Source organism: Oncorhynchus gorbuscha, linkage group LG12 (assembly GCF_021184085.1).
Source record: "Oncorhynchus gorbuscha isolate QuinsamMale2020 ecotype Even-year linkage group LG12, OgorEven_v1.0, whole genome shotgun sequence".
NCBI lineage: Eukaryota > Metazoa > Chordata > Actinopteri > Salmoniformes > Salmonidae > Oncorhynchus > Oncorhynchus gorbuscha.
In genome coordinates, this window is record NC_060184.1 from 24,887,904 (window position 1) to 24,910,116 (window position 22,213).

Below are 22,213 nucleotides of genomic sequence, written 5' to 3' on the forward strand. Positions count from 1 at the left end.
CGCCATGGCCATCTTGGCTCTCACAAGGTCTGTGTGTGTGTGTTGTGTGTTGTGGTTGAGGAGAAACTGGACTCCCATCAACACGTTCGAGAGAGCTCGCCCACGGTGCTGCCTGGCTGTTATGCAGGAGAATGAGGACCCAAAAGCGACTTAACAGAAACAGAGTTTATTCCAGTCTTTAACAAAAACGATAATCCTGGATACTATCACAGGTAAAGTCAAAACAGGAAAACTGAAACCCTTTAGTCAGTAGAGGGGAACAACTGGAGATGCGACCACAGACTGCAGGTCGCTTCGGGAAGGCGCAGGCCGTAGCTGATATAGACACCTGCTCACACGCAGCATCTGAAGAAGGCAAAAACACGACAGGACGGAACAAGGACACAGAACAGCAAACAGGGATCCGACAAGGACAGAAGCGAAAACAGAGAGAGAAATAGGGACTTAATCAGAGGGCAAAATAGGGAACAGGTGTGAAAGAGTAAATGAGGTAGTTAGGAGAATGAGGAACAGCTGGGAGCAGGAACGGAACGATAGAGAGAGAGAGAGAGAGAGAGAGAGAGAGAGGGAGAGAGGGAGGGGGAGAGAGAGGGATAGAAAGAGGGAAAGAACCTAATAAGACCAGCAGGGGGAAACGAATAGAAGGGGAAGCACAGGGACAAGACATGACAATCTATGACAAAACATGACAGTACCCCCCCACTCACCGAGCGCCTCCTGGCGCACTCGAGGAGGAACCCTGGCGGCAACGGAGGAAATCATCAATCAATGAACGGTCCAGCACGTCCCGAGATGGAACCCAACACCTCTCCTCAGGACCGTAACCCTCCCAATCCACTAAGTACTGGTGGCCACGTCCCCGAGAACGCATGTCCATGATCTTCCGTACCCTGTAAATAGGTGCGCCCTCGACAAGGACGGGGGGGAAGACGAACGGGGGCGCGAAGAAAAGGCTTGACACAGGAGACATGGAAGACTGGGTGGACGCGACGAAGATGTCGCGGAAGAAGCAGTCGCACTGCGACAGGATTGACGACCTGAGAAACACGGAACGGACCAATGAACCGCGGAGTCAACTTGCGAGAAGCTGTCGTAAGGGGAAGGTTACGAGTGGAAAGCCACACTCTCTGACCGCGACAATACCTAGGACTCTTAATCCTACGTTTATTGGCGGCTCTCACAGTCTGCGCCCTGTAACGGCAAAGTGCAGACCTGACCCTCCTCCAGGTGCGCTCACAACGTTGGACAAAAGCCTGAGCGGAGGGAACGCTGGACTCGGCGAGCTGGGACGAGAACAGAGGAGGCTGGTACCCAAGACTACTCTGAAAAGAAGATACCCCGGTAGCAGACGAAGGAAGCGAGTTGTGAGCGTATTCTGCCCAGGGGAGCTGTTTTGCCCAAGACGCAGGGTTTCGAAAAGAAAGGCTGCGTAATATGCGACCAATCGTCTGATTGGCCCGTTCTGCTTGACCGTTAGACTGGGGATGAAAACGGAAGAGAGACTGACGGAAGCACCAATCAAACGACAGAACTCCCTCCAAAACTGTGACGTGAATTGCGGACCTCTGTCCGAAACGGCGTCTAACGGGAGGCCATGAATTCTGAACACATTCTCAATGATGATTTGTGCCGTCTCCTTAGCGGAAGGAAGCTTAGCGAGGGGAATAAAATGAGCCGCCTTAGAGAACCTATCGACAACCGTAAGAATCACAGTCTTCCCCGCAGACGAAGGCAGACCGGTAATAAAGTCTAAGGCGATGTGAGACCATGGTCGAGAAGGAATGGGAAGCGGTCTGAGACGACCGGCAGGAGGAGAGTTACCTGACTTAGTCTGCGCGCAGTCCGAACAAGCAGCCACAAAACGGCGCGTGTCACGCTCCTGAGTAGGCCACCAAAACCGCTGGCGAATAGAAGCAAGCGTACCCCGAACGCCGGGGTGGCCAGCTAACTTGGCAGAGTGAGCCCACTGAAGAACTGCCAGACGAGTAGAGACAGGAACGAAAAGAAGGTTACTAGGACAAGCGCGCGGCGACGCAGTGTGAGTGAGTGCTTGCTTTACCTGTCTCTCAATTCCCCAGACAGTCAACCCGACAACACGCCCTTCAGGGAGAATCCCCTCGGGGTCGGTAGAAGCTACAGAAGAACTGAAGAGACGGGATAAGGCATCAGGCTTGGTGTTCTTATTTCCCGGGCGATAAGAAATAACGAACTCGAAACGAGCGAAAAACAACGCCCAACGAGCTTGACGTGCATTGAGTCGTTTGGCAGAACGGATGTACTCAAGGTTCTTATGGTCAGTCCAAACGACAAAAGGAACGGTCGCCCCCTCCAACCACTGTCGCCATTCGCCTAGGGCTAAGTGGATGGCGAGCAGTTCGCGGTTACCCACATCATAGTTGCGTTCCGATGGCGACAGGCGATGAGAAAAATACGCGCAAGGATGGACCTTATCGTCAGAATGGAAGCGCTGGGACAGAATGGCTCCCACGCCCACCTCTGAAGCGTCAACCTCGACAATGAATTGTTTAGTGACGTCAGGAGTAACAAGGATAGGAGCGGAAGTAAAACGCTTCTTGAGGAGATCAAAAGCTCCCTGGGCGGAACCGGACCACTTAAAGCACGTCTTGACAGAAGTAAGGGCTGTGAGAGGGGCTGCCACTTGACCGAAATTACGAATGAAAAGCCGATAGAAATTCGCGAAACCGAGAAAGCGCTGCAACTCGACACGTGACTTAGGGATGGGCCAATCGCTGACAGCCCATCTGAATGCCTTCAGCGGAAATAACAGAACCGAGAAATGTGACAGAGGAGACATGAGGCGCACTTCTCAGCCTTCACGTAGAGACAATTCTCTAAAAGGCGATGGAGTACACGTCGAACGTGCTGAACATGAATCTCGAGTGACGGTGAAAAAATCAGGATATCGTCAAGGTAAACGAAAACAAAGATGTTCAGCATGTCTCTCAGTACATCATTAACTAATGCCTGAAAGACAGCTGGAGCATTAGCGAGACCGAACGGCAGAACCCGGTATTCAAAATGCCCTAACGGAGTGTTAAACGCCATTTTCCACTCGTCCCCCTCTCTGATGCGCACGAGATGGTAAGCGTTACGAAGGTCCAACTTAGTAAAGAACCCGGCTCCCTGCAGAATCTCGAAGGCTGACGACATAAGGGGAAGCGGATAACGATTCTTAACCGTTATGTCATTCAGCCCTCGATAATCCACGCAGGGGCGCAGGGTACCGTCCTTCTTCTTAACAAAAAAAACCCCCGCTCCGGCGGGAGAGGAAGAAGGCACAACGGTACCGGCGTCGAGAGAAACAGACAGATAATCTTCGAGAGCCTTACGTTCGGGAGCCGACAGAGAGTATAGTCTACCCCGAGGGGAGTGGTCCCCGGAAGGAGATCAATACAACAATCATACGACCGGTGAGGAGGAAGGGAGTTGGCTCTGGACCGACTGAAGACCGTGCGCAGATCATGATATTCCTCCGGCACTCCTGTCAAATCACCAGGTTCCTCCTGAGAAGAGGGGACAGAAGAAACAGGAGGGATAGCAGACATTAAACACTTCACATGACAAGAAACGTTCCAGGATAGGATAGAATTACTAGACCAATTAATAGAAGGATTATGACATACTAGCCAGGGATGACCCAAAACAACAGGTGTAAAAGGTGAACGAAAAATCAAAAAGGAAATGGTCTCACTGTGGTTACCAGATACTGTGAGGGTTAAAGGTAGTGTCTCACATATGATACTGGGGAGAAGACTACCATCTAAGGCGAACATGGGCGTGGGCTCCCTAACTGTCTGAGAGGAATGTCATGTTTCCGAGCCCATGCTTCGTCCATAAAACAACCCTCAGCCCCAGAGTCTATCAAGGCACTGCAGGAAGCTGCCGAACCGGTCCAGCGTAGATGGACCGACAAGGTAGTACAGGATCTTGATGGAGAGACCTGAGTAGTAGCGCTCACCAGTAGCCCTCCGCTTACTGATGAGCTCTGGCTTTTACTGGACATGAAATGACAAAATGTCCAGCAGAACCGCAATAGAAGCAAAGGCGGTTGGTGATTCTCCGTTCCCTCTCCTTAGTCGAGATGCGAATACCTCCCAGCTGCATGGGCTCAATCTCTGAGCCAGTGGGAGGAGATGGTTGAGATGCGGAGAGGAGGAACACCGTTAACGCGAGCTCTTTTCCACGAGCTCGGTGACGAAGATCTACCCGTCGTTCTATGCGGATGGCGAGTGCAATCAAAGAATCCACGCTGGAAGGAACCTCCCGGGAGAGAATCTCATCCTTAACCTCAGCGTGGAGTCCCTCCTGAAAACGAGCGAGCAACGCCGGCTCGTTCCAGTCACTGGAGGCAGCAAGAGTGCGAAACTCTATAGAGTAATCCGTTATGGATCGATCACCTTGACATAGGGAAGCCAGGGCCCCGGAAGCCTCCCTCCCAAAAACCCGAACGATCAAAAACCCGTATCATCTCCTCTTTAAAGTTCTGATACTCATTAGTACACTCAGCCCTTGCCTCCCAGATAGCTGTGCCCCACTCCCGAGCCCGACCAGTAAGGAGTGATATGACGTAGGCGATCCGAGCTCTCTCTCTTGAGTATGTGTTGGGCTGGAGAGAGAACATAATATCACACTGGGTGAGAAAGGAGCGGCACTCAGTGGGCTGCCCAGAGTAACATGGTGGGTTATTAACCCTAGGTTCCGGAGACTCGGAAGACCAGGAAGTAGCTGGTGGTTCGAGACGGAGACTCTGAAACTGTCTTGAGATGTCGGAGACCTGAGCGGCCAGGGTCTCAACGGCATGACGAGCAGCAGACAATTCCTGCTCGTGTCTGCCGAGCATCGCTCCCTGGATCTCGACGGCTGAGTTGCGAGAATCCGTAGTCGCTGGGTCCATTCTTGGTCGGATCCTTCTGTTATGCAGGTGAATGAGGACCCAAAAGCGACTTAACAGAAACAGAGTTTATTCCAGTCTTTAACAAAAACGATAATCCTGGATACTATCACAGGTAAAGTCAAAACAGGAAAACTGAAACCCTCTAGTCAGTAGAGGGGAACAACTGGAGATGCGACCACAGACTGCAGGTCGCTTCGGGAAGGCGCAGGCCGTAGCTGATATAGACACCTGCTCACACGCAGCATCTGAAGAAGGCAAAAACACGACAGGACGGAACAAGGACACAGAACAGCAAACAGGGATCCGACAAGGACAGAAGCGAAAACAGAGAGAGAAATAGGGACTTAATCAGAGGGCAAAATAGGGAACAGGTGTGAAAGAGTAAATGAGGTAGTTAGGAGAATGAGGAACAGCTGGGAGCAGGAACGGAACGGAACGATAGAGAGAGAGAGAGAGAGAGAGAGAGAGAGAGGAGAGAGGGAGAGAGGGAGGGGGAGAGAGAGGGATAGAAAGAGGGAAAGAACCTAATAAGACCAGCAGGGGGAAACGAATAGAAGGGGAAGCACAGGGACAAGACATGACAATCTATGACAAAACATGACACTGGCGGCTGAGGCCCTTCCTTCCCACTCCTGGAAGTTGTGTCGTCAGGTAATGCAGTGCTGCAAGGTCTGTAGCCAACCCTGAGAAAGAGTCATCAATCAGTCGTGACAGAGCTGTGCCTAGAGCCTCTCCACCTCAGCTCCAGGCCTGGGTCTTTGTGTCTGGGGAGGGATGTCTATAATGTGACTTGCCCAGGTTAGAATCTATGCCCTGGTGATCTTTGGTGTATCAGACCTGGGAAACACCTTGGTGTTTTAGTTAGATGTGAGCAGCAGGTCTAACATAAAGGGAAGTGATGTGGAGTCAATGTTTTGACAGGTCTTTCAAAACGAATAACCATTCTGGTTATCGTTGTGTATCGCTGGCTGTGTGATACACGGCCATAATACATTTAAAGCTAGAATCCTTAAAGCTGAAACGCACATGTTTGTTTGGGATATTACAACAAAGAAGTTACTGCAAACCAATGGCGTTCGGGGCCATTTAAGATGGAGGGAGGATGATAAATGTTTTATGAGTATAGCTTTTTTTCTATTACAGAATATTAGATGACTGATTGGGATGACTCCATTCACCCAGTTGAATGTCACATCGATAGGTTTAGGTTACTACATGATACAAACATTTTCCCTAAAGCCGTCATGAGGTTGCTACAATCTAGCCTATGAATGAAAGTTTACAATGTAGGTGCAAACATGTCGAGAGAAAGATTTGAGGTGACAGACAGTGACACATGGACAGAGAGTGACACATTAAATTATGCCTTGTACACTCTTGCCTGAATCTAGCTGATCTAGGGTGCAATCATTAGTCCAACAGTTGCAAAAGTGAGTTTCTATTGGACAAATTCAGGAATGTTTATCACCGTTTTGTTTCATTTGCATCCGTTTAAGAAAGGTTTTTCAAAAGAATCGGCGGAATGAATATACTCCTGATCACTTTCATAGGCACATATAAAGAGCTCATTGTACATATAATTTCTTCTCACATCTATGCGCTCTCCTCCTCTCACCTTTTCCCTTTGCTTATGGACTTCAGTGCACAACACATCACCTGTCTGTGACCAGGCGAAAAAAAACTTTCCAAGCCAAAACTTCATAAATGCTACACACAGCCTACATTGTTGTCACCATATTAGCTAAAGTAACATCAACGTCAACATAGCTAATAGAACTAACACATTAGTAAACCTGCTATGATCCTACAGTGCAGTGTACAGCTAGTAAGCAGTTTAGCCGTTACTCCAGAGGGCCCCGGTGGAAAAGCTAAAAGCTTACCTTGACTTGGAAGAGTTCCAGTGTCATGTTTTGTCTTATATTGTCTTGTCATTTTGCTTTTCCTTCTGTTCGTTTTCCCCCTGCTGGTCTTTTTAGGTTCGTTCCCCTTTTTTCTCTCTCCCTCTCTCTCTCTCTTCTCTCTATCGTTCCGTTCCTGATCCCAGCTGATCCTATTCGCCTAATCAATCATTTAGTCTTCCCACACCTGTTCCCTATCTTTTCCCCTGATTAGAGTCCCTATTTCTCCCCTTGTTTTCCGTTTCTGTCCTGTCGGATCCTTGTTTACTGTTCACCGTGCTGTGAACATCCAGTGTTGGATAGTCATAACCAGATAGCTAACATAGCATCCCTCTGTTTGAGCTGGGTGTTTGAGTTGGCTAAACTAGCTAGCTGCATTTGTTAGTTAAATAAGTGAAAGTTAATTTTTTTAAACTAAATCTCTCCCTCTCTCTCTCGCTCCTCCATTTTTAAAGAAATTCATTTGTTCAAAACTGTTCAACTATTGTCTTTCTCTCTCTTTGAGTCAACAACTCACCACATTTTATGTACTGCGGTGCTAGCTCGCTATAGCTTATGCTTTCAGTACTAGATTAATTCTCTGATCCTTTAATTGGGTGGACAACATGTCAGTTCATGCTGCAAGAGCTCTGATAGGTTGGAGAATGTTCTCCGGAAGTTGTCATAATTACTGTGTACGTCTATGGAAAGGGGTGAGAACCATGAGTCTCCTAGGTTTTGTATTGAAGTCAATGTACCCAGAGGTGGACAGAAGCTAGTTGTCCTCTGGCTACACCATGGTACTATCCCACAGAGTACAGTTGAGGCTACTGTAGACCTTCATTGCAAAACAGTGGGTTTTAATAAATTATTTGGTGGCATATGAATATATTTTGTATAGTTTAATCTAAAAAGGATAACTTTTTAAATGTTTCACTATTTTTATTTTTATGAAATTTACTGAGGAGGATGGTCCTCTCCTTCCTCCTCTGAGGAGCCAACCACTGCTTCAAACAGCAAACACAGTTTTCTCTCCTTGGACATCATTGCATGATGTCAGTGGTGATTTTAGCATGTAAATCTTGGTGTGGGATGCATGCCAGCAAAGCCACTACACAACACAACCCTAAGCAATACATGAATTGCACTATAACGATGACAAATGGTGCCCACAAACTGTTAGGGCCTACATAAAGCTGTCCCAACAGCAGAGTCCCAACCGCAGTTCCAACACCTTACCACTGCTACACCCGCCTATCAGTGGAGCCTTATCTTGCAGTGAAACAACTCATTCAGAGTCATTTACTGCCTTTAAAAAAAACATAGCTGATATGGCTGATTTGCTTAAACAAATGTTGTTTCTACTGACAATTGAGATGTACAAACTATGGCATAAGGGGACAACGAGCGGATAAGAGGCCATCTGTAATTTTGATTAAGACATTAATGAGTGAGCGACTTCGGACGTAGTCAATATAACTACTTGTTCAGCACTTTGAAATGTACAGCAACAGAATTCAGAACATGGGCCGTTCTTACAGCGTACTCCCTGTACACCAAGTCAGAACCATAGGATAAATAAAGGTTGGCATATAAGAAGACAATGACAGCTCTTACAATATTCAATTATTACATTTCTCTAAAAGGTTATAGGCTACATGTGCAGCAACACTGAGTCTGAACAGCAACGTTAGAAAATAGACCAAATTGTTAGGGTGAGGCATATTGAACACCGTTTGGGTCACATAGAACACCATTTGGGTCAAAAAAGATACACGTCACAGAACTCTATTTGACGTGTTAAACAAGGTTTTAATTTGACACATCAAATAACAGAATTCTATTACAGAATGTTGTTTGTGTGTAAGGACCGTCGCTGGGAGACGAGAAGCAAGTACAGGGAGTGAACATTTTATGGATAATAGACAAGAAACAAACAAGAACAGCATCCGGACAGGGGAAAACAAATCAAATCCAATCAAAAATCAAATCAAATCAAATCAAATGTGTTTATTTATATAGCCCTTCGTACATCAGCTGTTATCTCAAAGTGCTGTACAGAAACCCAGCCTACAGCAAGCAATGCAGGTGTAGAAAACACAACAACATCAATGCTGACACAGGGAACAAACTGAGGAGCAGACGGATATAGAGGGGCAATCAACAAAGTAAAGAACTCCAGGTGAATCCAACGAGCGCTGATGCACGTAATGATGGTGGCAGGTGTGCGTAATGAAGGGCAGCCTGGCGCCCTCGAGCACCAGAGAGGGGAAGCGGGAGCAGGCGTGACCGTGTGCTGAATTTGCACATGCAAGCAAGCGCCACCACTACTATTAGTAGCACTGTCAAACCTGTACAAAAAAATCACACACCATACAATACTGCGTTGGTGAAAATTGACCAAATTATTAGGGTGAGGCATATGGGCTACTAATAGCTTTCTACACAACATACACTTCGTATTACTTTCTTAGCTACAGTATACATATCTCCCTTGCATATTACATCATTTATGCAGAAGCATACAAAACATTTTTGGACTGACTTTGTGATCTGCTCACTTAAACAGGAAGGTGACGCGACGGTCCTTTGTGGGAAAATTTTGTCATCAAAGTCTGGTATTCTCTTGATTTATGTTGGGAACTCTGAAAAAAAGCACACAGCCACTCCATTGAATAGCAGGCTAGTGGTTTCCTTGCAATGCTTGCAGTTAGCCACTGATTCCTTCCAAACGACTCATTGTTGAATTTGCGATTTCCAACTTGTTGTGTAATCTTTATGTTCAATGGTCGATGAGCACCGATATGTTTTATCTATAATTTCTCTTCATTATTTCTCTTCATATGACAATTTTCCAGTAGATTGGCAACTTGATTCATGATGATGACTGCTAGCTAAGACTTTGAAAGACTGAAAGCTACTGTACATATAACGTGATTTGACGTCATTTTATCTGTGGACAATGACCTTGAGCCTTCTTGGAAGGGCACTTGTAATATAACTCTATGGCAGGACCCAAAGTGCTTACATTTTGGATGTCTACCCTTACTAAGGCCTCAAGCTTGGCGATGACATAGTGTCCCCATGAGTGACAGAACATTGAGCCAATCACAGCGCAATGCTCCTATTTTCTGCTGGTTCGTCCCACCACCACAAAAAGCACTGAACTACCTGCATTTTCCAATTCTTTATATTGTTTGCAAACTGATATGTGACACGTATAATGCTAAAATAGCATGCAAAACAGGCAAGTCCACTCCCAAAAAGTATATATATATATACATACAGTTTATATGTCTTTTTTGATAAAAATGTGGGGCTCTGCCCCACCAGCCCTGAATGACAGGTCCCCACTGCACGCTCTATAGAACAGCAAAATATGTACTGCAAAAAATTATTGGATGCTCCTTTTTTCCGTTTTCATCAACAAAACAAAAACAATAACAAAGCCAATAGGAGGCAAACAGTGGCACTGTTTCCCCAGATGCGGATTCTTACTTTAAATCCAATTTAGAATTATACTGTTGTTGCCTAGAATGATTTGGATAATTCTAGAGCATCTGAAAGGAATCAGGCTCTTGGTATCCATGGCTGAGAAATGATATCCTAGTGACCAATTTAAGATGAATAAAGTAATGTTTCACTGATTCTAGCTCTATAACCCAGAGAAAACATGCAGTGTTGGACACCTCAGCATTATTAGTAATGAGGGAAGTTCCCGGACACAGACTTAAGCCCTGTTGGGTTGGTGAACAGCGGGAATCTAGATGATTAACTCTTTGTGTAATCTCTATGGAATTTCACACATGCCTTTCCAACTCTTCCCATCAGGACCATAATAACTTAAGTTCTGTAGGTGGATATAAGTCTAGGCAAAGCCAAGGCATTACTGGAGCCAACATGCAATACCATTGACACAATTTGAAAAGGAAGACGAAATCATGGGAGACAAACACTGTCGTGGAGGTATTTAGAAATGTATGGTTTAGCATAAAGCTAATTTAAAAAGCAATCAAACAGAGCTTTCAAATAGTCCCTCTGAAATGAAATGTGGATCATTAGAGAGGATGAATGAGACTAACATAACATAATGACTGCTGGGGAGGGGGACATTTCACAGGGACCCTGCCAAGTTTCCAGTGTGAACCAACACCCATCCATTTTTTTATCCACATTTGCTTTTCATTTGTGTTCATTTGTGAATATTTATGCGGTTTCCCTATATGACCTGGGCAGGGCTCTGCTTCAACCTCCTAGCCAGCACATTAAATATCCAGGCCTGACATCTTAACCTTTAATCCATGCTTTTAGATAGATAAGAGAGAGGGGTTATATCACTCCATATTTCAAGTCATTCCGATGTACTCGCTGACCCATGCTGAGAGATCACAGCCCTGTAAGGTCGGAGAAGGCACGGCATGAATACAGATCTGAACCCTGTGCTCCCGTATCAAAGGATGTTCTCAAACTTTCCATAGACCGACTGTATGTACACCTCTGACTCAGAATGGCTGTTGCAGCTGTTAAACAGTTGAACAGTTTACATACAATCAAAGTCATCTGCTACTTAGTAGCATTAGTATAACTACACATTACTCTGACAATCACAATAACTATCACCCTACTTTTCAGGAATTGAGATGGGATAGAAGAGCCGAGGACAGTAAGGAGGGAACAATGGAGAGAACAGAGAAAATAGAGATACAACAGTTAGATTAGCCTACATCTCAGAAGCTGAGCAGAGCAGTGAATAGAAATCAAAGCACTCTATGTTTTATGGCTACTCGGCACATGATGTTGAGTGTGTATGAGAAGTGAGTTACTCAGCTAGTGTTTAGTTTCCAGTTCAAAATGAACTCCCAGTGGGAACTCCCTGATTATGTCTGGCTCTCTCAGCTGCCTGATAGGGCTTAACAGTGTTTCAGAGAGTGTTCCAGTGAGTTTAACAAAAATTGGGATCCTTGCACTCAGTTATATAAATGCTGCTGTGTGCATGGAAAGCAATTGCACTTTTAATCCTCCATGTTTATGAGTACAATTCACGGACTTGTTTGGCTAATGTTCCTAGATGTGAAGGAACTGGTGCAGTGAAGAGGAAAAAAATCTGCAAAAAATAAAAATGGCAACCCAAAAGGAGTATGTCATTGAGAACATTTATTATTTTAATGAATCACTGTGCTCATTCCCACTGTCAATAACTAATAGTGAAGAGAAGCAGGTCCCTATTCTAGGTACATAACTAATGTGTCCTTTTTTGAATCAGAATTTACTACTATTTCTATTTCAATAGCAAAACAAATTGCAGCTGCTTTAAAAAAAACTTGCTACACGAGTCTGTATAAATGGACCCTATGACTCACAATCAAGTGGTGCCTAGTTAATCAACAAGCTATGTGAGCTATAACCCCTTTACAGTTGGTGGATGTTTCAAAATATGAAAACACCAAGATTTGCTGGAAACCAAAGTGGTTTATGGGTAATAAAATAACCACTCCCCAAACCTTTTCCTGCGTAGTCCTGTTCCAAATGCCTTCAGGTCATCTCTACAAACAATATTAAACAAACCAGAGAAACCTGTTCATTGTTTTAAAGGCCGACTAGTAGCCTAGTCAGAATGGACTTGGACACATACTGTACACACTATTTGGGTCATGATACATTAATTTCCAATGTATTTGAATGTACAGTATGTTGACTAATTTGAAAGCATACAGAATATATACATATATGTATGTATATATATATATATACAGTATATTTGTGTTTTATTTCACCAGGTAGGCCAGTTGAGAACAAGTTCTCATTTACAACTGCGACCTGGCCAAGATAAAGCAAGGCAGTGAGACAAAAACAATGACACAGAGTTACACATAAACAAACGTACAGTCAATAACACAATAGAAAAGAAAAAAAGAGAAAAAAATCTATGTACAGTGTGTACAAATGTAGAAGAGTAGGGAGGTAAGGCAATAAATAGGCCATAGAGGTGAAATAATTACAATTTAGCAATAATACTGGAGTGATAAATGTGCCGATGATGATGTGCAAATAGAGATATTGGGTTGCAAAAGATCAAGAGGGTAAGTAATAATATGGGTATGAGGTAGTTGGGTGTGCTATTTACAGATTGGCCGGGTACAGGTACAGTAAGCTGCTCTGACAGCTGATGCTTAAATTTAGAGAGGGAGATATAAGACTCCAGTTTCATTGATTTTTGCAATTCGTTCCAGTCATTGGCAGCAGAGAACTGGAAGGAAAGGTAGCCAAAGGAAGTGTTGGCTTTGGGGATGACCAGTGCAATATACCTGCTGGAGTGCGTGCTACGGGTGGGTGTTGTTATGGTGACCAGTGAGCTGAAATAAAGTGGGGATTTACCTAGCAAAGGCTTATAGATGACCTGGACGGATATGTAGTGAGGGACAGCCAACGAGAGCATACAGGTCGCAGTGGTGGGTAGTATATGGGGCTTTGGTGACAAAACGGATGGCACTGTGATAGACAACATCCAGGTTGTTGAGTACAGTGTTGGGGGCTATTTTGTAAATTACATCGCCGAAGTCAAGGATCTGTAGGATAGTCAGTTTTACGAGGATATGTTTGGCAGCATGAGTGAAGGATGCTTTGTTTGCGAAATAGGAAGCCGATTCTAGATTTATTTTGGATTGAAGATTCTTAATGTGAGTCTGGAAGGAGAGTTTACAGTCTAACCAGACACCTAGGTATTTGTAGTTGTCCACATATTCTAGGTCAGGACCGTCCAGAGTAGTGATGCTAGTCGGGCAGAAGGTTGGCACCTAGTTTTACTAACATTTAAAGGAGTTGGAGGCCACGGAAGGAGTGTTGTATGGCATTGAAGCTCATTTGGAGGTTTGCTAACACATTGTCCAAAGAAGGGCCAGATGTATACAGAATGGTTTCGTCTGTGTAGAGATGGATCAGAGAATCACCAGCAGCAAGAGCAACATCATTGATGTATACAAAGAAAAGAGTCAGCCCGAGAATTGAACCCTGTGGCACCCCCATAGAGACCGCCAGAAGTCTGGACAACAGGCCCAACGATTTGATACACTGAACTCTATCTGAGAAGTAGTTGGTGAATGCGGTGATTGAGTCGAAAGCCTTGACCAGGTTGATGAAGATGGCTGCATAGTACTGTCTTTTATCGATGGCGGTTATGACATCGTTTAGGACCTTGAGTGTGGCTGAGGTGCACCCATGACCAGCTCGGAATCCAGATTGCATAGTGGAGAAGGTACGGTGGGATTTCAAATGGTCGGTGATCTGTTTGTTAACTTGGCTTTCGAAGATTTTAAAAGGCAGGGCAGGATGGATGTAGGTCTATAACAGTTTGGGTCTAGAGTGTCTCCCCCTTTGAAGAGGGGGATGACCGCAGCAGCTTTCCAATCTTTGGGGATGACAGACAATACAAAAGAAAGGTTGAATAGGCTAGTAATAGGGGTTGCAACAATTTCGCTGCAGGGGGTGCTGCAGGGGGTGCTGAGATGTTGGCCGGGATAGGGGTAGCCAGGTGGAAAGCATGACCAGCCGTGGAAAAATGCTTATTGAAATGATCGATTATCGTAGATTTATTGGTGGTGACAGTGTTTCCTATCCTCAGTGCAGTGTGCAGCTGGGAGGAGGTCCTCTTATTCTCCATGGACTTTACAGTGTCCCAAAACCTTTTGGAATTAGTGCTACAGGAAGCAAATTTCTGTTTGAAAAAGCTAGCCTCAGCTTTCCTAACTGACTTGAGAATGTTGGTTCCTGACTTCCCTGAAAAGTTGCATATCGCGGGGGCAATTCGATGTTAATGCAGAACGCCACAGGATGTTCTGGGACACTGTGAAGTCCATGGAGAACAAGAGCACCTCCTCCCAGCTGCCCACTGCACTGAGGCTAGGTAACACGGTCACCACCGATAAATCCATGATTAACGAAAACTTCAACAAGCATTTCTCAATGGCTGGCCATGCCTTCCGCCTGGCTACTCCTACCTCGGCCATCATATCCGCCGCCCCCGCAGCTCCTCGCCCAAGCCTCTCCAGGTTCTCCTTTACCCAAATCCAGATAGCAGATGTTCTGAAAGAGCTGCAAAACCTGGACCCGTATAAATCAGCTGAGATTGACAATCTGGACCCTCTATTTCTGAAACTATCCGCCGCCATTGTCACAACCCCTATTACCAGCCTGTTCAACCTCTCTTTCATATTGTCTGAGATCCCCAAGGATTGGAAAGCTGCCGCAGTCATCCCCCTCTTCAAAGGGGGAGACACCCTGGACCCAAACTGTTACAGACCTATATCCATTCTGCCCTGCCTATCTAAGGTCTTCGAAAGCCAAGTCAACAAACAGGTCACTGACCATCTCGAATCCCACCGTACCTTCTCCACTGTGCAATCTGGTTTCCGAGCCGGTCACGGGTGCACCTCAGCCACACTCAAGGTACTAAACGATATCATAACCGCCAACGATAAAAGACAGTACTGTGCAGCCGTCTTCATCGACATTGCCAAGGCTTTCGACTCTGTCAATCACCATATTCTTATCGGCAGACTCAGTAGCCTCGGTTTTTCGGATGACTGCCTTGCCTGGTTCACCAATTACTTTGCAGACAGAGTTCAGTGTGTCAAATCGAAGGGCATGCTATCCGGTCCTCTGGCAGTCTCTATGGGGGTGCCACAGGGTTCAATTCTCGGGCCGACTCTTTTCTCTGTATATATCAATGATGTTGGTCTTGCTGCGGGCGATTCCCTGATCCACCTCTACGCAGACGACACCATTCTATATACTTTCGGCCCGTCATTGGACACTGTGCTATCTAACCTCCAAACGAGCTTCAATGCCATACAACACTCCTTCCGTGGCCTCCAACTGCTCTTAAACGCTAGTAAAACCAAATGCATTCTTTTCAACCGATCGCTGCCTGCACCCGCATGCCCGACTAGCATCACCACACTGGATGGTTCCGACCTTGAATATGTGGACACCTATAAGTACCTAGGTGTCTGGCTAGACTGCAAACTCTCCTTCCAGACCCATATCAAACATCTCCAATCGAAAATCAAATCAAGAGTCGGCTTTCTATTCCGCAACAAAGCCTCCTTCACTCACGCTGCCAAGCTTACCCTAGTAAAACTGACTATCCTACCGATCCTCGACTTCGGCGATGTCATCTACAAAATTGCTTCCAACACTCTACTCAGCAAACTGGATGCAGTTTATCACAGTGCCATCCGCTCCAGGTCATCTACAAGGCCATGCTAGGTAAAGCTCCGCCTTATCTCAGTTCACTGGTCACGATGGCAACACCCATCCGTAGCACGAGCTCCAGCAGGTTTATCTCACTGATCATCCCTAAAGCCAACACCTCATTCGGCCGCCTTTCGTTCCAGTACTCTGCTGCCTGTGACTGGAACGAATTGCAAAAATTGCTGAAGTTGGAGACTTTTATCTCCCTCACCAACTTCAAACATCAGCTATCTGAGCAGCTAACCGATCGCTGCAGCTGTACATAGTCTATTGGTAAATAGCCCACCCATTTTCACCTACCTCATCCCCACAATTTTTATTTATTTACTTTTCTGCTCTTTTGCACACCAATATCTCTACCTGTACATGATCATCTGATCATTTATCACTCCAGTGTTAATCTGCAAAATTGTAATTATTCGCCTACCTCCTCATGCCCTTTGCACACATTGTATATAGACACCCCTTTTTTTCTACTGTGTTATTGACTTGTTAATTGTTTACTCCATGTGTAACTCTGTGTTGTCTGTTCACACTGCTATGCTTTATCTTGGCCAGGTCGCAGTTGCAAATGAGAACTTGTTCTCAACTAGCCTACCTGGTTAAATAAAGGTGAAATAAAATTAAAAATGTTTTTGTGCTGGTCAAGGGCAGTCAAGTCTGGGGTGAACCAAGGGCTATATCTGTTCTTAGTTCTTTATTTTTGGAATGGGGCATGCTTATTTAAGATGGTGATGAAAGAAAGCACTTTTGAAGAGCAACCAGGCATCCTCTACTGACGGGATGAGGTCAATATCCTTTCAGGATACCCGGGCCAGGTCGATTAGAAAGGCCTGCTCGCTGAAGTGTTTTAGGGAGTGTTTGACAATGATGAGGGGTGGTCGTTTGACCGCGGACCCATTACTCAAGCAGGCAATGAGGCAGTGATCGCTGAGATCCTGGTTGAAGACAGCAGAGGTGTATTTAGAGGGAAAGTTGGTCAGGATGATATCTAAGAGGGTGTCCATGGTTACGGATTTCGGGTTAAACCTTGTAGGTTCCTTGATAATTTGTGTGAAATTGAGAGCATCTAGTTTAGATACTCATGTCTCAGCTGGGCAGCAATACAACTATTCTGCTCCTGCATCTGGAGTCATTTATGGGAAATGTGTTTTGCATGGTGTCCAACACACATTCCTATGGACAAGGAGATTGCCCGATACATCACCTTTCAGAGGAGCTGATTTCTAAATAGCATTGACACTTCATAGGTGTCCAGGACAGAAGAGGGGAAGGTTGACCAACACTGAAAAAGTAGACCTTTGAGAACGGTAGATAAGGTTGGAGAGTAGACCTAGGACTACTAAAAATAGCTGTATTTTTTAAATTCCTGCCGCAACCATGATGCGAGTTTATGACATAATGGTAATGGCTTTTCACTATAAACTGTGCCCTGCTAAAGTCCTCTTGATGTTTTGTTTACATACAATTTCTATCTGTAATTTTGCCAAACTACCACAGAATTTTTTTCAACATCCCATTTTTGGCTCAATGTGACAATGTTCTCTATATAGTGTGTGTCAGGGCCTGCCTGGCATATGTCTGACATCTAAGAGATTTAAAAGAGCAGCATTTTAATTTTGAGCAGGCCCAGTTCCATGTGGAGATACTGAAATAAATAATTCAAGCGCAGCAATAAAAAAACAATAGTGAGGCTATATACAGAGGGTACCACTACAGAGTCAATGTTCAGGGGCACCGGTTAGTCGGGGTAATTGAGGTCATATGTACATGAAGGTAGAGTTAAAGTGATAGTAAATAGTCATTTACAACATTAACAATGTCTACACTGTATTTCTGATCAGTTTTGTGTTATTTTAATGGACAAAAAATGTGACCCCAAACTTTTGAACAGTGGTGCACATACTCCAACCAGAAGCCATGGACTACAAACAACATTCACATTGAGCTAAAGGGTGGAGCTGCCGTTTTCAAGGACCGTGACTCTAACCCATAAGATTATAAGAAATCCCACAATACCCTCCGACGAACCAACATACAGGCAAAGCGTCAATACAGAACTAAGATCAAATCATACCACACAAGCTCCAACACTCTTCAAATGTGGCAGGGCCTGCAAACTTTTACAGACTACAAAGGGAAGCACAGCCGAGAGCTTCCCAGTGACACGAGCCTACCAGACGAGCTAAATAACTTCTATGATCACTTTGAGGCAAGTAACACTGAAGCATGCATGAGAGCATAAATGTTCCGGACGACTGTGTGATCACGCTCTTCGCAGCCGATGTGAGTAAGACCTTTAAACAGGTCAACATTCACAAGGCCACAGGGCCAGATGGATTACCAGGACATGTGCTCTGAGCATGCGCTGACCAACTGGCAAGTGTCTTCACTGACATTTTCAAACTATCCTTGTCTGAGTCTGTAATACCAACATGTTTCAAGCAGACCACCATAGTCCCAGTGCCCAAAAATACTAAGGTAACCTGCCTAAATGACTAACAACCCGTAGCACTCAGGTCTGTAGCCATGAAACGCTTTGAAAGGCTGGTCATGGCTCATATCTACACCATTATCCCAGAAACCCTAGACCCACTCTAATTTGCATACTACACCAACAGATCCACAGATTATGCAATCTCTATTGAACTCCACACTGCCCTTTCCCACCTGGACAAAAGGAACACCTATGTGAGAATGCTATTCATTGACTACAGCTTAGCTTTCAACACCATAGTGCCCTCAAAACTCATCACTAAGCTAAGGACCTTGGGACTAAACACCTCCCTCTGCAACTGGATCCTGGACTTCCTGACTGGCCGCCCCCAGGTGGTAAGGGTAGGTAATAACACATCTGCCATGCTGATCCTCAACACGGGGCCCCTCAGGGCTGCGTGCTCAAAACTCATGACCAGGCACGACTCCAACACCATCATTATGTTTGCTGATGACACAACAGCGGTAGGCCTGAATACCGACAACGATGAGACAGCCTATAGATAGGATAGGTTTTACAGCTGCACCATCGCGAGCATCCTGATCGGTTGCATCACTGCCTGGTATGGAAACTGCTTGGCCTCCGACCGCAAGGCACTACAGAGGTTAGTGCGAACAGCTCAGTACATCACCGGGGCCAATAATAATTGTCAAAGACCTCAGCCACCCTAGTCATAGACTGTTCTCTCTGCTACCACATGGCAAGCGGTACCGGAGCAACAAGTCTAGGTTCAAGAGGCTCCTAAATTGCTTCTACCCCAAAGTCATAAGACTCCTGAACAGCTAATCAAATGGCTACCCAGACTATTTGCATTGCCCCCCCCACCTCTGGAACTCTGCTGCTACTCTCTGTTATATCTATGCATAGTTACATTAATAACTCTACCTACATGTATATATTACCTCAATTACCTGTGTGCCTGTGTGCTCCCGCACATTGACTCTGTGCCAGTACCCCCTGTATATAGCCCCGCTGTTGTTATTTACTGCTGCTCTTTAATCATTTGTTATTCTTATCTCTTACTTTTTGGGGGGTATTTTCTTAAAACTGCATTGTTGGTTAAGGGATTGTAAGAAAGCATTTCGCTGTAAGGTTACCTGTTGTATTTGGTGCATGTTTTTGGTGCATGTGACAAATAACATTTGATTTGATTTGATGTTATGTATGCAGGATATGATCTGGTATGGGCGCTGGGGCTTTCTTGGCCAAGTGTGTGGCGTGCAAAAGATTAAGTAAAACTGTAGATCACAGTTGCAAACCTCTCTCCTTACTCATAACCGCACTGCTGGCCAACATAACCACCAACTGTCAGGTGAAATGAAAATCTGTGGTCTGATGCGAACCTTGTAAATTTCCATTAACTGTGACCAGCTAGAAAGGCACAACTTAGGAGACATTCAAATCCAGTCAGAGTTCTTGAGGAAATAGTGAGAAGCTGAGCTTAGCATAACCACCCAAAAAAATCAAAATGTCTGAAGTTATCTAGGACCATATTTGCATACTTCATATAACAGAGTACAAGATAAACATTCACATGAATCAAGAACACGTGCCATACCTAGTTTATCCATAGAATAACTTTCTCAGTATGTAATTCAAACCACAAATCGAGCCACTCCTCGGAGCTCAAAGAGAACCTCAATAGTACTGCCACACCCAACTATTGGATTTATGTGCTCATTTGCAATTTATTTCTTTTTTTAATGTGTTTATACTTGATATGTGTGAGAAGTGAACTTGCATATGTGCTTCATAAACAGTCCAAAGATGACAAAGATTTTCCGCAAACATGTGTAGCTTGGCAACAGAGTTAAAGCCTTGGCTGGAACCCTCTCTTGTCTCCAAGAGCCCCTTCTTGCCCGGTTTCCTTCCATTCTTCTCTGGAAAAGCCCCTTTAATGAAGTTCTAAACTGATGTTGAAGTTCTAAGCTGACGTTCAGGCTCCTCTGCGCCCAACTCATTACAGACAGGGATTCATCTTTTGGGTACCCGTTGGAGAAGTCCTGCTCACTGGGAAGTCATGAATCCATCCCCATTCAGACAAAGAGATAGTTAAACAGTGTGTCAATTCACATTTGAACCCTAATTGGTTTGGCCCGTTGCTGGACTGTGCACTTTGCAGCTCCTAGCTGTTATAATGAGTTGTCCCCATGTGCTGAATTCATTCTACGCAGAGTGCTTTGTCAGCTGTTCTATTGAAGATGGCCAGGGGTAAGTGATGAAAGAGCAGATAAGCTTAACTCTTTTTCCATATCTGGACTGGATTTGGTAAATGTTGACAATAACTTCCTTTCAATATAAAGTTAGGTTGGGAAGTGTTGATTGAATCTTAGTTTTTCTTTGGCTGTCGGTGGTCCCTCCGACCGGGACAAAACCCCTTCATGTCAAGAGGTTTAGAGGAAAGACACTATTCCACTTGACACCAAGTCGCAGCCAACTTTCAAGGACCCCAAGTAAGTTCACAACAGACAAGTTTTTGAAAAATGTCAGGCGCTATTGCTCGGGCTCTGCCCACCAAATAACCCAGCGGTGTTATTGATATAACTTTCCACAAATGACTACAGTGATTCTAGAAGTCTGCACACTCAGATGTCACAGCAGGCTTACAACATTTACATTTTTTTAAATCTTTATTTTCTTTCACCTTTATTTAACCAGGTAGGCCAGTTGAGAACAAGTTCCCATTTACAACTGCAACCTGGCCATGATTTTTAAAAAGCAGTGAGACAAAAACAACAACAAACGTACAGTCAATAACACAAAATAAAATAAAATATAAAAATTTATGTACAGTGTGTGCAAATGTAGAAGAGTAGGGAGGTAGCAATACATATTAAATACTTACAATTTAGCATTAAGTAGAGATACTGGGGTGAAAAAGAGCAAAAAGGTAAGTAATAATATGGGGATGAGGTAGTTGGGTGTGCTATTTACAGATTGACTGTGTACAGGTACAGTGATTGGTAACCTGCTCAGACAGCTGATGCTTAAACTTAGAGAGGGAGATACAAGACTCCAGCTTCAGAGATTTTGCAATTTGTTCCAGCTATTGGCAGCAGAGAACTGGAAGGAATGTCAGCCAAAGGAAGTTTTGGCTTTGGGGATGACCAGTGAAATATACCTGCTGGATTGCGTGCTTTGGGTGGGTGTTGCTATGGTGACCAGTGAGCTGAGATAAGGCGGGGATAGATGACCTGGAGCCAGTGGGGTTGGCGACAGATATATAGTGAGAGCCAGTCAATGAGAGCATACAGGTCACAGTGGTGGGTAGTATATGGGGCTTTGGTGACAAAACAGATTGCACTGTGATAGACTACATCCAGTTTGCTGAGTAGAGTGTTGGAGGCTATTTTGTAAATTACATGGCCGAAGTCAAGGATCGGTAAGATGGTCAGTTTTACGAGGGTATGTTATAGATTTATAGATTTAAGTAAAATTCCTCTGTCTAATTACTTGGTTTACTCGTGGTTCAAAGTTGTACACTTGTGGTACAGGCGGTAGGTAGCCTAGAGGTTAAGAGTGTTGGGCCAGTAACTGAAAGGTTGCTGGTTTGAATCTCTGAGCCGACTGGGTAAAAAAATCGGTTGATGTTCCTTTGTCTAAAGCACTTAACCATAATTGCTCCTGTAAGTCGCTCTGGATAAGATTGTCTGCTAAATGACTCAAATGTGATAA

The 22,213-nt window shown here is 44.8% G+C and overlaps 1 protein-coding gene across 1 annotated transcript in view; it reads left to right on the forward strand.

Moving 5' to 3' along the window:
* Nucleotides 1-22,213, forward strand: part of LOC123990751 (scavenger receptor class A member 5-like) — a 79,210-nt gene that overhangs the window by 10,781 nt on the left and 46,216 nt on the right. The window lies entirely within an intron of this gene.